At 35.2% G+C, this 13,799-nt stretch overlaps 1 protein-coding gene across 2 annotated transcripts in view; it reads right to left on the reverse strand.

Moving 5' to 3' along the window:
* Pax (paxillin) overlaps positions 1-13,799 on the reverse strand; it is a 327,249-nt gene that overhangs the window by 215,615 nt on the left and 97,835 nt on the right. The window lies entirely within an intron of this gene.

Genomic DNA, 13,799 nt, shown 5'->3' on the forward strand with positions numbered 1-13,799 from the left:
GTTGGCCCAATTGTTTCGACTTTAACTGCCAAATTAAAGAAACGAAGTTAGCTTTCGCATCTGTGAGTTATTACGTCAGACATACAGGGTGTCCCGGATTAACAGGATAAAAACTATGAAAGTTATTCCTTACACTAAAACAAATAAATAAATAAAATAATAAAGTCCCTTCACAACAATGCACGACGATAATGTTAGGATGTACACTGCAGATATTTTTTGAAGCGGAATGGTTATGGTTTATCATGTCCTTGTGAACTGGTGTTCGTAGAACAATTTAAAACACTTAGCAATACCATAGTCAGGGCTGGATTAAGAGGGGGGCTTAGAAGGCTATAGCCTCGGACCTCTAAGTGCACAGGGGCCTCCTCTCTGATCAAATTCTAAACTTGCTTTCTAAAAAACATAAAGATACAATCATCATCATAAAATATAACAAAAAATACTAAACATATTCCCTTAACCTTCGTACTGTACCTTCACAGAAATGTAGATCTATTAAGCGAAGTCAGCAGGGACCACATATTTTTTTCTAGCCCCAGGCTTCAGATGGATAAATCCAGCCCTGACCATAGTGAATACATTTTCTATATCCCGAATATGTTTTATCATTCCTGGTATCGCCTTCATAAAATCAGGGGTTTTTCATTTCAATTTCTTTTCCTAATTTGCACGTCCTTCCCGCTGGTCTAGTGGCTAGAACGCGAGCCTTTATGACCGGGTCCTGGATTCCATTTCAGATGGAAAACCATTGCAATTTGGACGCATTACGATAGTTCAGATTCTACCTTAAACTGTAGGTCCACGTCCTATACAGTCGATGCTGAAAAGAGACGCTAAACTTCAACAAACAACTTCAACTTGAGTTAAATGCATTTTATTAATTTCTCGGTGCCTCGTGAGCTTATGATCAACTTTATACAATATGTTTTTTTTTTTTTTTTTTTTTTTTACTTTTTATCTGAGTAAAATATCAGTAAAATAATTCCTCTTTAAGTACTACTTTATTTTATGCTATATACTCGTTACTTGTTAATTTGGCTAAACAATGTTTTGCAGAAAGGGTCCAGACATTTTTTCTAAAAATAAATAAATAAATAAATAAAATACAATTTTGGTGATTTCTGTTCATATTAGATTAGTTTAGGTTCATTTAGATTAGTTCCGGTTAGTTTGGGTTAGTTTAGGTTAGGTTATGTTAGTGTAGGGGTCCAGCATAAGTTTCGAAAAAAAATATGATAGAATTTCACTTATTTCTTTTAAAATTAGTTTAGTTTAGGTTTGGTTAGGATATGTTAGGTCTAAGTACTTGCATCAACTAGTTCGTTCTGTACATTTTATTTATTTATTTATTTATTTTTTTAATGTACGTTTGGACCCCTCCTGCTAAACATTTACCACTTGGTTAAAAGTTAGTCTTCATAATAAAAAGGAGGCCTAGTTTGTCAGTCACATGATGACTATTGAAACTAATCTAATGACACTTTACATTAGTAATAAGGACTCAAACGCTTTAGTTAGAAGTATTGTCTACAGAATTCGCAAGTGTCTGATTACTAACCATCCTCTGAATAGTGCATAATTTATTCGAACAACGAATAATGGAATATAAGTTGATTGTTTGATTAGAAAGGGAAGAATAAAGGGGATGTGAATAATGAGGCTATTTGCCACCGTCACGATACAGATCAATGACAAACTTTCCACATGTAAGGACTGACATTTAAAAAAAAATTAAAAACACACATAAATAGTACTATGACGAAACAATACATGCACATGAATATATATGTGTAGGTGTGCTCATCTCTGGCGCGAAGGGCTTCAAATCAAACTGTAGAGAACTATTTCTTAAAACTACTAGTCTTGTAATGTGCTTTTATAAGTTTAAATATTGTAAAATAGAAAAACTAGAATAATAGTAGAAGTCGTTTTTAAATACTAATGGTGAAACCTCTCATTTGCCATGATTTTAAGGTAGCTATATGCAATTGTGAAATATTTGATTTTGAAACGTTTTAATCAAGTATTACAAGACTAGCAGTTATGAGAAATAGGCCCCAGATCAAGAGAGTAAATGGAGAATATTCTTTTAGTTCTTTTCAGTAAATGGAGATTTTTCCACAACCCCATTCACAAGCAGATGAATGTGAAAGTTCTAATATCGCGAACAGTTAGCACCACGGATACCCTATCTTTCCAATATATTTTGTAAGAAGTGATCACAGTAATTGAATCAATCTGAAGAGATTAAATATTCCAAGTTTGTCCAAAAACAAATTGAATCAATAAAATTAAATAATAATAAGACTTTTTTGTTTGTTTTAGTCACTGTAAATTGCACTTAATTTTAAAATTCAAAAACAGGATCTCAATAATGAAAATCTAAACAATGAAAAGAAACAAATATCAAAACAGCGCACAAATTATTCAGTCAATTTGATTTTGGATAAAGTTGGACTATTTCGTCTTTTTAAAAGGCCTAATCACAGCGAAATTAAAATACCGCTAATTTTACAGTAATTATATGATATCTTCAAATAGTTAAAAGATAATCGAAATGTGGAACACGAGCGCCCTAGATAATATTATTTTGCATCAGATACTGTCATCACGACTCACCTAGTAGCTTTCTGTTTGCAGCCATTTAGAAATGCGAAAATAAATGCCGATTTTCTAAATGGCTGGAAATCGGAAGCAGATAAATAAGTCGTGAAAACGGTATCTCATGTAAAATAATATTGTCTAGGGAGCTCTCGTTCCAATTTTCGATTATCTTTTATCTATCTGAAGATATCACATAATTACTGTAAAATTAGTGGTATTTTAATTTCGCCGTGACAATGTCTCTTAAATTGTTTCAATTGTCGTGAATATTGTAGTTCCCTACAAAATACATTGGAAAAATAAAATATATGTGCTGCCATCTCTTGGCGATAGTAGAACTTTTACAATCACCTAAAACATTGTAGTGTAGATCAGTGGTTAGCGTTGGCGTTTTGCAATTGGGAAGCCTTTTCCATGATTTTTCTAAATCTCATCACGCAAATTCAAGATTGGTACCTTTACATCTATTATATAGGCCCTGGCCACCTTCCAAATGTTCCTTTCCCTTATTGTTGTAGTTAATATTTCGGTCTAAAATGGCCTTTCAGCTCTTCTTGAAACATAGTTAAAATCTTATTACTTATTAATAGAAAGCAATAGATCTGATTCTTTTTAGCCTGTAGGACTTTTTTTTTTTTTTTGAATATTACATTTTTCACTGACAAATACTCCAATACTAATACTTATTAGAGCACACGCTCGCTGACAGCAAATTTCTATACTCATAACAAACTGTTCCTGTTTATTGCACTAAGGTAACAAAGGTCAAATAAAACAAAGAATCCTCCTCAAAACTGAGATTGCAAAAACTAATATTCTGTTCTGTGATCTTATTATTTATTCGGAAAGAGACTTCGGTTATTGTGATGCCAATCAGCGACGAGGTTATCGACCTTGCAGACAGAACCCCATCTCCTCTTTCCACCAAAACTTCGAATCAGACAACTTCCCTTCGATGTCTCATTCTGGCAACCCTTCGTGCTTTGTGCATGCAGCTATTCCTGGTTCATCCCTTGCTACATACATACGCACATCCACCAAGCACTTCAGTCTCTCGCTTAGATCCTTAACGGAGGCGTCGAGCTCCACAAAGTGTGTCCTCCCAACAAATCGTTTCTTTCTCTCCTTCCCTTTCACTTCGCATCCTCTTTGATCCTCTCTTCTGCACACAATGTACGAAAAAAAGAACTTCTTTTCTATATTTAGCTCAACTTCTATCAGGGTTCATCAAGATCCTTAAGATCCTGTCTTCTCCTCTCCTCAGAGACTATTCCATCCTTCAACACACTGATCCTCTGCTTATAACAAGCAATGGATTGATTTTTTGGGAAATATAACAAAGGAAAGATATTTGAAAAAATCCACATGTAAAGAAGAAATCAGTATAAAGAGAAATAGTAAACGAAATTTTGAATGTAATTTTTTGTAATGTAATTACCATATTGGTAAAATAATCTCAAGAAGGATGAAACATATATTAAAAGGACGAAAGTAACTATGGTTTGGAATGCTGGAAACTAGATCTTTTCTTTTTTTCTTTTTTCTTTTCTTTTCTTTTTTCATTTTTTGTTTTACTGTACAGAAGCTGGAGGAAAGAAAACAGAACATATAACCAGTTTTAGGCATATGCAATATGTAGAATTGTAGGTGATGATCTGAAACGTGAATAGAAGGAATGGTGGTTCAGTGATGAAGCACTCAAGCCTGATGCGATGTTTCCCTGGTTCGGCTCCAGGCCATGTGCGTTTATGATGTACAACATCATGTCAGTAGACTCTTCCGTTTCCTTCCACATTATGATTCCACCAATTATTATTCCATAATCATTCAGTTCATTAATGATCCGTGTTCTTTAGTCTACAAGTCAATCAAAAGATTTCATTTTATTGTCCGAAATATGAACGGGAAATGAAAGTAAAGATGGCAAGTTTTAAAAATACAAAAATAATCAATCTTAAAACGTCCCATGTGAAGTAATGCACACTAAAGTAGGAATGTGGATATAATAATAATAATAATAATAATAATAATAATAATAATAATAATAATAATAATAATAATAATAATAATAATAATAATAATAATAATAATAATAAATTGGTTAGAAATTAACGTAAAACTCAAAAAAAAAAAAATCAAATGCGAAAATGGTTTGGAAGTTTGCTTGAACTTTGAAACGAACATTAGAGAATAATTGTGCCTGTTTAAAACATTAGAACTAGATCAAGACGACAAAGTTTTACATCAATCTTGAAAAATCGAAGAACGCTATAGCGTCTAATATGCAGCTATGCAGAATGCAGAAAACTTGGAACTTTTCCTAGCAGGAAGCATTAATATTTGCCCCTCCCCCCTAAAATATGGTTGGGCCACCACGAAAAATATGAGATTTGTCACTCCCATTTAAAACAATCAACATTTCTATTACTCGTAGGGGTCCCAGTTGGCGCTTTACTGAAATATGCTCTAAATTGCATTTATGCTTCACCTTAGGAGAATATGTTGAGTTCAAATAATGGGGCAGCAACAGCACTTTAAATTATTCTTAATTATTTTGCAAATGGCATGGTGATAGCGCTCCCAACTATGGGCTACCTCATTCTGGGACAATTATTTGATACTTTCCTGTGCAACTTCATTTATCTAGGGTTGCTTAAAAATCGAGGAATATGCCTGAAAAAAAAAAGCCTAGATTTCTAAACATTACATAGTTTTATTGCTATTCATATATATAGTAACTCCCAGATTTGTGATTTCCACATTTACAGTATGACTGCATGATACATATACCTTTACAAAAAATCAAATTTCGCCAAAGTATCATCATCATCGTAATCATAATCACAAACACACACACAAAAAAGTTACTGGTTCACTCGAACAGACGGTTCTATCAAATAGAACATTTATAGGTAAAATACGATGTGAAACATTTTGCGTGAAGGAATGCGAGTGTAAATACAGGGTGTCCCAAAGTAATGGTAAAAAATGAAACCACAGATTCCTGGCATCGAAACAAGAAATAAAGTTTATGACATATAATCCGGGATTGGATAGGGGTGGAGCTACACATCTTCGAATGTGGGGCAAAAGGAACTTCACATTCAGGGAAAGGAATTTGCCAACTTACAAAACCACATGAAGATGCGTGTGAACAGTTACACAATACACCGGAAATTACGGAATGCATTCGAAACTCACGATTAGCACGTTGCTTAGATGTGAGAGAACAGCAATTTGAACATCTTCTGTAGGTACGCTTATTGTTAGCACGTACGGTGTAGTCCTACTTGCGACAGGCTTATGTGCGACAGGAACTGTTAACGGTCCTATAAGCGACGGATTCGATCTGTTAATGGCCTATGTGTCACCAATTCGTTCATACTAAGATAATGGAAGATAAATGAGGTTCCTTCCCCTTTAACTTTTTTCATGCTAGTGTGATTTAGTACCTAACAAACCGTACTATGAAAAAATTATGTTCCTAAAGATCTCATTTCTTCCAGCAGTTTCACAATTACAAGGAACATACAGCTTTTTTTTTTTAATATTAACAATTAAGAAATTAAACTGGTAATTTAAAGTTTGTTTACCTTTTGGATTGTTTGCAGTGCACTGCATTGTAATTAGTGGGATTGGTTGGGAATAGCCGATCAGATGTGAGGGATCTTAAAACCTGCCTTTTATTATTGAAACGTTTTTCTCATTTTATTCATAGTTTTAGGGAGTCTAAAACGTAGATAGTTGGCGAAACATTACACGTTTAAGTTTTCCAAAATAAAATATATTGCTTTGCTTACTGAGTAATTAGATTAAGTACAGAAAGCAGAGCTTTTGAAGAAAAGGGACATAACATTTGGATTTTCAATAATTACATAGGAATATACTTTCATGGAAATATTCCTCTTGTCTCTTTGTCATTTGATAGGTTTTATGCCAAATCTAACTTAAAATTAAGATAAATTTTATTTGCACTAACACTAGAGGGACAATATATTTGAAGAACACTTATCACCAGCACGTACATTTTTCATAGCAAGGTTATTCGGACGGTAATAACACCACAGGCAAACATGTTTTACAAGAGGGAATCATTATCATCTTCCATCATCTCAATGTAAATGAATCGGTCGCTCATAGGAGAGATAACAGTTCGTGTCGCTAATAGGATTGTCGCTTCTAGGATTAATTCAACACGACCTAGACTACTACGTCGTACGACCTAGAAGTTTGTAGTGCGACTTTGTGTTAGGTACTGCGTTACAAATACAGTACGTCGTTGTGTATTCTGAATGTTATTTCATTATATTACACGACTAGTTACACTTGTTTCTATTTTTACCCTCTCTCTGCAAGTTTCTATCTGGTATACTACTTTTCATTGCTCCCTGAGATTATGCAATCATGATCAGTGGTCTTTACTTTGACTCCCATTCTACATGAGCGTGCAATCGTGCCATGGAGAACAACTTCTTTCTGTTTGGTTTCATCTTTACTGCACTGTTTCATTACCCTACCGTATAGACAATCGGTGAATCCCTAAATGATATAAGGAGAATCTCTGGCGCAGTTATGTAACATGTGTATAACATGTCAAGCCAATATGATTTTTATGTATCCCCCTCACTAGCTCCTATCATTATTCCGCTGGTAGGTGTGTAGTTCCTTTCTCCCCACATTCGCAGCTGTCTAGCTCCGCCCCTGTCCACTTCCGAACTATATGTCATATAAACTTTTTTCTTGTTTGGGTGCCAGGAATATGTGGTTTCATCTTTTACCATTACTTTTGGGACATCCTGTATAAGAAATTTCTGTCAGTGCACAGTATAGTATTGAAATGTTGTCAAAATTTGGTAGAACCGTCTGCTCAAGTAATGCCAAAGGTACTTCAAGTTCTTACTTCTTTCAGTCAAAACATGTTCAAAGTCATACTTACTGGGATAGAAGAATTAAAATTTTAGTCCTGCTAAAATGTCAAATCAATTCCTTTTTAAGTGTCTTGTTTTTAAACGATTTTCGGGGCAAAAGAGGAAAGGAACTTCATGAATATATACGTTAAATAAAAGAACATTCTGTACTACCGCGTAACATAGTATTTCCCATTCACTTTTTTTTTCTTTTTTTTTCATCTATATTCTTGTTCTCGTAAATTATCAGCCCGTGTTCACACTTGTATGTTCACGCTAAACTTTCACATTGCTATACAGTGTGCCAGGCAAAGCTATATTTTTATTGAATACTATTTCTACATGAAAATAACAGACATAAGTTTCTAAAAAAGCAGATAATAAATTTTTTTGAAATGTCCTTCCATTCGCTGCTTGTAAAGTACAGGAAACTCACTAATATGCGTCACAAGAAGCGAGATTAACCTGATGAGCTACAGAAATAATCCCACTGCTTTGCACTACATTCCTTCCTTCTGGATAACAGAACATTTCCAGCCGACACTGATAAAGATTCAAAAGCCCCTGTATCAAATAACACGATGTGAAAAAACTACATACTAAGCCCTGTGCCGGTAGTATATCAACTCACTTTCTGATATAGGTTTTTTTCAACAGATCTATGTAATATGCAAATGTTAACTCGGACTTCAGCTTCTGGTGGACAACTGTTTGGCGTTGTTACCTTCTGTGCACCTCGGAGAATTGGATTCGATTTTCGGTGGGAGTTCATGTGATTCGGACTCCACATCAAAGCTGTAAATTCACATCTCATATAGCTTCGGTGGCAAAACGAAAAGTTAAACTCTAAATAACTAAATATTTAGCTTAGTAACTTTACTTATAAATTTATATATTCTTTTCAAATAAGACAGTATTACAAGCAGGTCCGTATTTAGGTAAGTGCTATTCTGTGCTCGAGCACAGGGCGGCAGAATTTAGGAGGCGGCAAAATTTTGGATTTTTAAAGATTCCAAAAAGTAATATTGAAAACTAGCAACCCACAGAGTCCCGCGCAAGCGCGAGAAAATATGTTAAGGTGCTTAATTCGCTGTAGTTACAATAGTTACTAATTAGCTAGCTTATCTGATTATTTTTAGAAAGTCATCCAACCCCATCCTACCCCAAGGGAAGAGGAAGAACTCGAACATCATGGACACTAATACCGTTAAACTCAGTGACCTCGAAAACTATGAATTCAACACTAATATCTGTCGTTTTCGATTACTTTTAAAATCTCACCCCCTCCCTGAGAAGTGGAATATGACCTTGAAGTTGAATTGAATTAAAACTGTCACTATTCATCTCAGCGACCTTAAAAACTGTGAACTCTAATATTAGTCGTTTTCGGGGGAGGGGAATTTTGTGCGGGGGCGGCAAATTATTTAGAGCACAGGGACGCATCAATATATAAATACGGGCCTGATTACAAGCTACAGTACATAAACTGTTAAGAGTTTTGTTTCCATGAAAGTTTGAATATTTCTTGACAGTGGAGAACACGACAAGAATAGTTACAACTTCAATCTACAGTTTTTTTTTTTTTAATACTATACAAAATTAAGCAAAAAGGATCACTGATCTTTACGATGGATGATCGAAGAAAGGGTTACAAAAGATAAAACTTTTATGTTATTCGCTGTAACTTAACGAAAATTTATTTGTAAACTAATAGCATGTCTGTCTTGGAGCAGGTTTGAAAACTACGGATTCTGATCATGTATACCCGAGAAGCAGACATTAAAAATTATGACTCGTCTGGAAAATTGCTCAAGAGTAGAAGTGAGGTCGGTTTCTGTTGGCCAAAAATATTACACCTTCTGACATTTATCGGCAGATTGTAGAGGTGTAGGGGACGGCTAAATTTCAAAACAACATGTAGGGAAGTGGTGTCGTGCCTTTAAAGAAAGACGGACCAATATTGTTAATGACAACCCTGGACACAGCGGCAGACTCAGTACGCGCATTAATGACTACATCATCTCTTCCCTGACTTAGCCTCAGTGTTTTTCACTTTTTTCCTGTTCCGAAACAAAGAATGGCAGGCCATCATTATCTGGCACGTGATTACGTCAAAACAACTACCTCACGGTGGCTACGAGAACTGAATACGGATTTCTATGTAAATTGTATAAAAAAAACTTTATCTGCTTTGAACAAAATCTGTGATTACATCGAGGACTATTGTTGAGTATCCTCTATCATCAAGTATGTTGATGTTCCAGCTATGTCCAGCTATAAGTCATAATAGGTTTTTTAACATTTTTCTTTCGATCATCCCTCATAGTTACTTACAGTAATGCGTCCAGAATCCGAACACTCCAATACTCGATTATCTTGGAATCTGAATGAAAAATTATAGCAAATTTATTTTATCCCGGAATCCGAATGTTCAGTTCGTATCTGTTGTGCATGCTTCCCCGCAAACCTTACATTTAAAAAAAAAAAAAAAAAAAAGTGTTTTGTCTTCCAAGCAATAATCTCTCTTCCCTAATTTCAACATGTGCCATCATTCCTTTTAAGGTAAATGCAGTTTTTTTTTTCACCTTTAATTTTATTAAGTTATGTTTTTTTTAAATTTAAATATTATATTATTTGTTAATACAGTTTTATCTTTAAAAAACTGTGGAGAGCATGGTGGGTCAGTGGTAGAGCGCTTGCCTCTGGTGCGTGGGATCCCTGATTCGATACCCAGTCAAGTAAGTTTGTGGTGGACAACACCGTGTCCGTTACTGCTCCCAGGGTACTCCCGTTTCCACCCACATTCTCATTCCACCAATTCTTCCATCATCATTGACTTTCTTTAATTCTCGTCTCTCTTAGCCTAAAGAACATAATCGTGGGACGTTAAACTGAAAGATTTCATTTTATCTTAAAATCCAATGTATTGACTGTTGAGATAATTTTAAAAATTCCAGTCCGTGGGACAAAAGAACGAATTAACCCAGTTATTATTATTTCTAGGAAGGAAAACTGTCTTGGAACTCATAACGGGGTTCCGGAATACATTAAAAATGAAATGGAATCTTTGAGTTTATACGTCCCACGGTCATGCCGTGTGAGCTAAAGGAAACGCTGATGATAAGGAATGAATGAAATAGTGCAATGAATAAAGTGGGAGGAAACGGGAGAACCCCGAGAAAGTCCATGCACACAGTGTTTGTCCACCACAAAGCTCACTTGGCGCTAGCTGTGGCCAAGGGCGTCCATGTTGTGGTTTCCAATGGGGGCAAGTATAAGCGACGTTTCAAATATAGTTTCAAATTTTGCTGTAACTAATGTAAACATTCTATTGGGTTTTCAATATTCCCACGTACAATTTCCTCTTAGGGTGGGGCGAGCGCCCCACTTGCACCCCCTGATGGGCGCCCTTGGCTGTGGCTAAACAAGGGATCCACTCACCAGAGGTGACACTACCACTGAGCCACCGCGGCCTAACGGAACAGATTAAGTTCGGATTCCAAGATATTACTACTGTATATAATTCATAACAGGTGTACAACTATTGATAGTAATCAGAAGTATACATGCATGGTTGCAAAACATTGATGAATCTTTCTTCTGTATGCTAAATGATACGTTCAAAGTGGACCTGACTAGATCTAGATTGTTTATATATACACCTGACTAGATCTATTCTGCGATTTCTTATTTGGACAATATTATACACAAGAATTTTAGGAATGACAAAAAAAAAAAAAAAAAAAAAAAAATGGATCAAAAAATTGCGAGCTTGACCAATAATTAGCTACAAAATTTTTGAACGGCCCCTAAATTAAATTTTCTTATTTTCTACAGAATAGGGTCTAAGCACTTTATACTTAGTTAAGTGATAGTTTGGGTTTGGCTACACTATATGTAGTTCTCCAGATATAATGCATACAAGAAAATTTTTGATTGATATATATTGGATCTTTGATCCAAAATGCACATTTTTATAAAACCAAGACACCTCAATCTGTGAATCATGCTTCTAATAGTTCACAGTATGACTAATAGATGTCGCTAGCTGTACTGCCTCCTACCTGACACAAGGTATGTTCTTAACGTGGAAGCAATCTGTAGACGAGCCGAAGGCTTAGAAGACTTAGAAGGAATCTCGTAGACGATATACTCAATGTATTCGTACGCTGCGACGGTTCGTGGAATGTTAGCCACGAGTGTATTTTTTTCTGTTCGGAACACAGAGGCGATTTCTTATAGCAATGTTGAGGAATCTATCTCGTTATGAATAAGATATTTCTCGAAAAATAATTCTTGTTTCGAGGAAACACAACAAGCAGGAGCAGGCCCGTATCCCCCCTAAATTTTTGCTGGCCCCCTAAACGTTTTACAGTAGGCTTGCAAAAGAACTATAATATGGTGATGAACTATCATATGGTTGGATCGGGCCCCCTCTAAGTTTTTGGGCTGGCTACGGGCCTGAGCAGGAGTATGGTGGAAGTTCAACATATGCGTTGAATTTTGCAATATTCAAAAGGAAGATTTTTTTTAAAAAAATATGAAAAAAATTATAATCATTGACTAGCAGCGTTCACCCCGCTTCGCTGCGGTCACCCCGGAACGCAATAAACTTTGTTACTTAGATAATTTTTACTTTTTCGCTTTCAAGTGATATGATAAAAACCATAGAAGATTGCAGTAAATCTTAACATTATATCGCCTGTCATTTATGTTAACCCGCCCCGCTTCGCTGCGGTCATCCCGGTGCTGGCATATTGTAAAAGTGTCTGTAAAAATAAGCAAATCAATTAAAAAATTTTAAACAGAAGATTCAAGCTATTTTCCGCTGTATATCGCCTGTCATTTATGTTAACCCGCCGAGTGACACGGTCATGCGGGTTGCATATAAATACGTTTATTTTTACCTATGATGAACTAATAACAAAGGATTTGTACGTTATGGACACTTGAATGGTCAATTATCTCAAGACACTGGTAATTAAAAATTAAAGTGATATGATAAAAACCATCTAGGGTCCAAATCCTAATAACCCCCCAAAAATGAAAGAAATTGGTTCAGCCGTATTAGCGTGATGAGCGGACAAAGAATTGTACGTTCTCTTTTATATATATAGATAGATAAAAAAATATGAAAAAATTTATAATCATTGATCACTTAGTATTTAAAACCCGACACAGATTTCTGAACAAACACGGTTTCTAGTGGCAATTATATTAGAATTCTTCCTTTGAATAATAAAAGAAATAATTCTTCACTCGATGTAGACGAGGAGATGATACGCCATTTCATTCCTAAATCTACAGGCATATATTGTACCAAAACCATGGCAATTAAATTGCGGCACCAAGCGGATATGAGTGAGTTCTTCTTCTAAATGTAAATCAGTTCATCAAACGGCGGTGAACATCACAGGCTCAGAGCGCACATATTCAAACATGTAAGATTATCTCATGCAACGCAGAAGACACAGCGAGCTGTGAGTGATGTAAAAGGTCGTTGCAAATAGTGTAGGAAGCTTAAAAAGTTAAAACTTATGGGTAAAATTTAGCAGGGTGGTCTCTTAGGAATCACATCTATAAAGAAAAGAACTAAAAAAAAAAAAAAAAAAAGGTAATTACTCCAACTGCTGAAATGGCAACCTAAGTAACATCCTTTTTCATGGACTATTATATCATCATAGGGATGGTTATATCGTTAAAATGCTTGAACATTTACATAATCTCGTTATTTAATAAGAGAAGTAAATGATTCTTGTGTACTGTACATCATCATTGGGTGCGCATATAGTGGGATGTTGAACATATGATTTAACGCTATCGTCTATTGCGATCACTTTACCCTATGACAGCTAAAGGTTAACTCTTGAAACCCTGATTATGTTCTAAAATACAGGAATATTTCTTTGCAATTCAAGCCGTTACGAATCAGCTACGGTTAGTAGGTTTACAGTAGGTTCCCAATTTTTTTTGACTGATAACACATTTTAAAAAAAAATGTATTGTAAGTTATAATAATGTAAGACTAAATTTCTATAAGGTAGTGACTATGTAGTGCTGAGCATTGTTGGTGTCATTGGAGGCGTTGAGTGGTACAGTCTGACTCAAAATTGATTTTAATTACTAAATGCCTACTAATTATTATATAATTCTAATATTTTGCAACACATTCTATGAAACTGCGTGACACACCAGTGTGTAGTTACACACCGGCTGAGAACCCGTAGTTTATTAAATACAATATAACAACGTTGTGGATCTAAAACTAAAACCTAAACTCCTTGG

Source organism: Thermobia domestica, chromosome 9, assembly GCF_964235325.1.
Source record: "Thermobia domestica chromosome 9, izTheDome1.hap1.1, whole genome shotgun sequence".
Taxonomy (NCBI): domain Eukaryota; kingdom Metazoa; phylum Arthropoda; class Insecta; order Zygentoma; family Lepismatidae; genus Thermobia; species Thermobia domestica.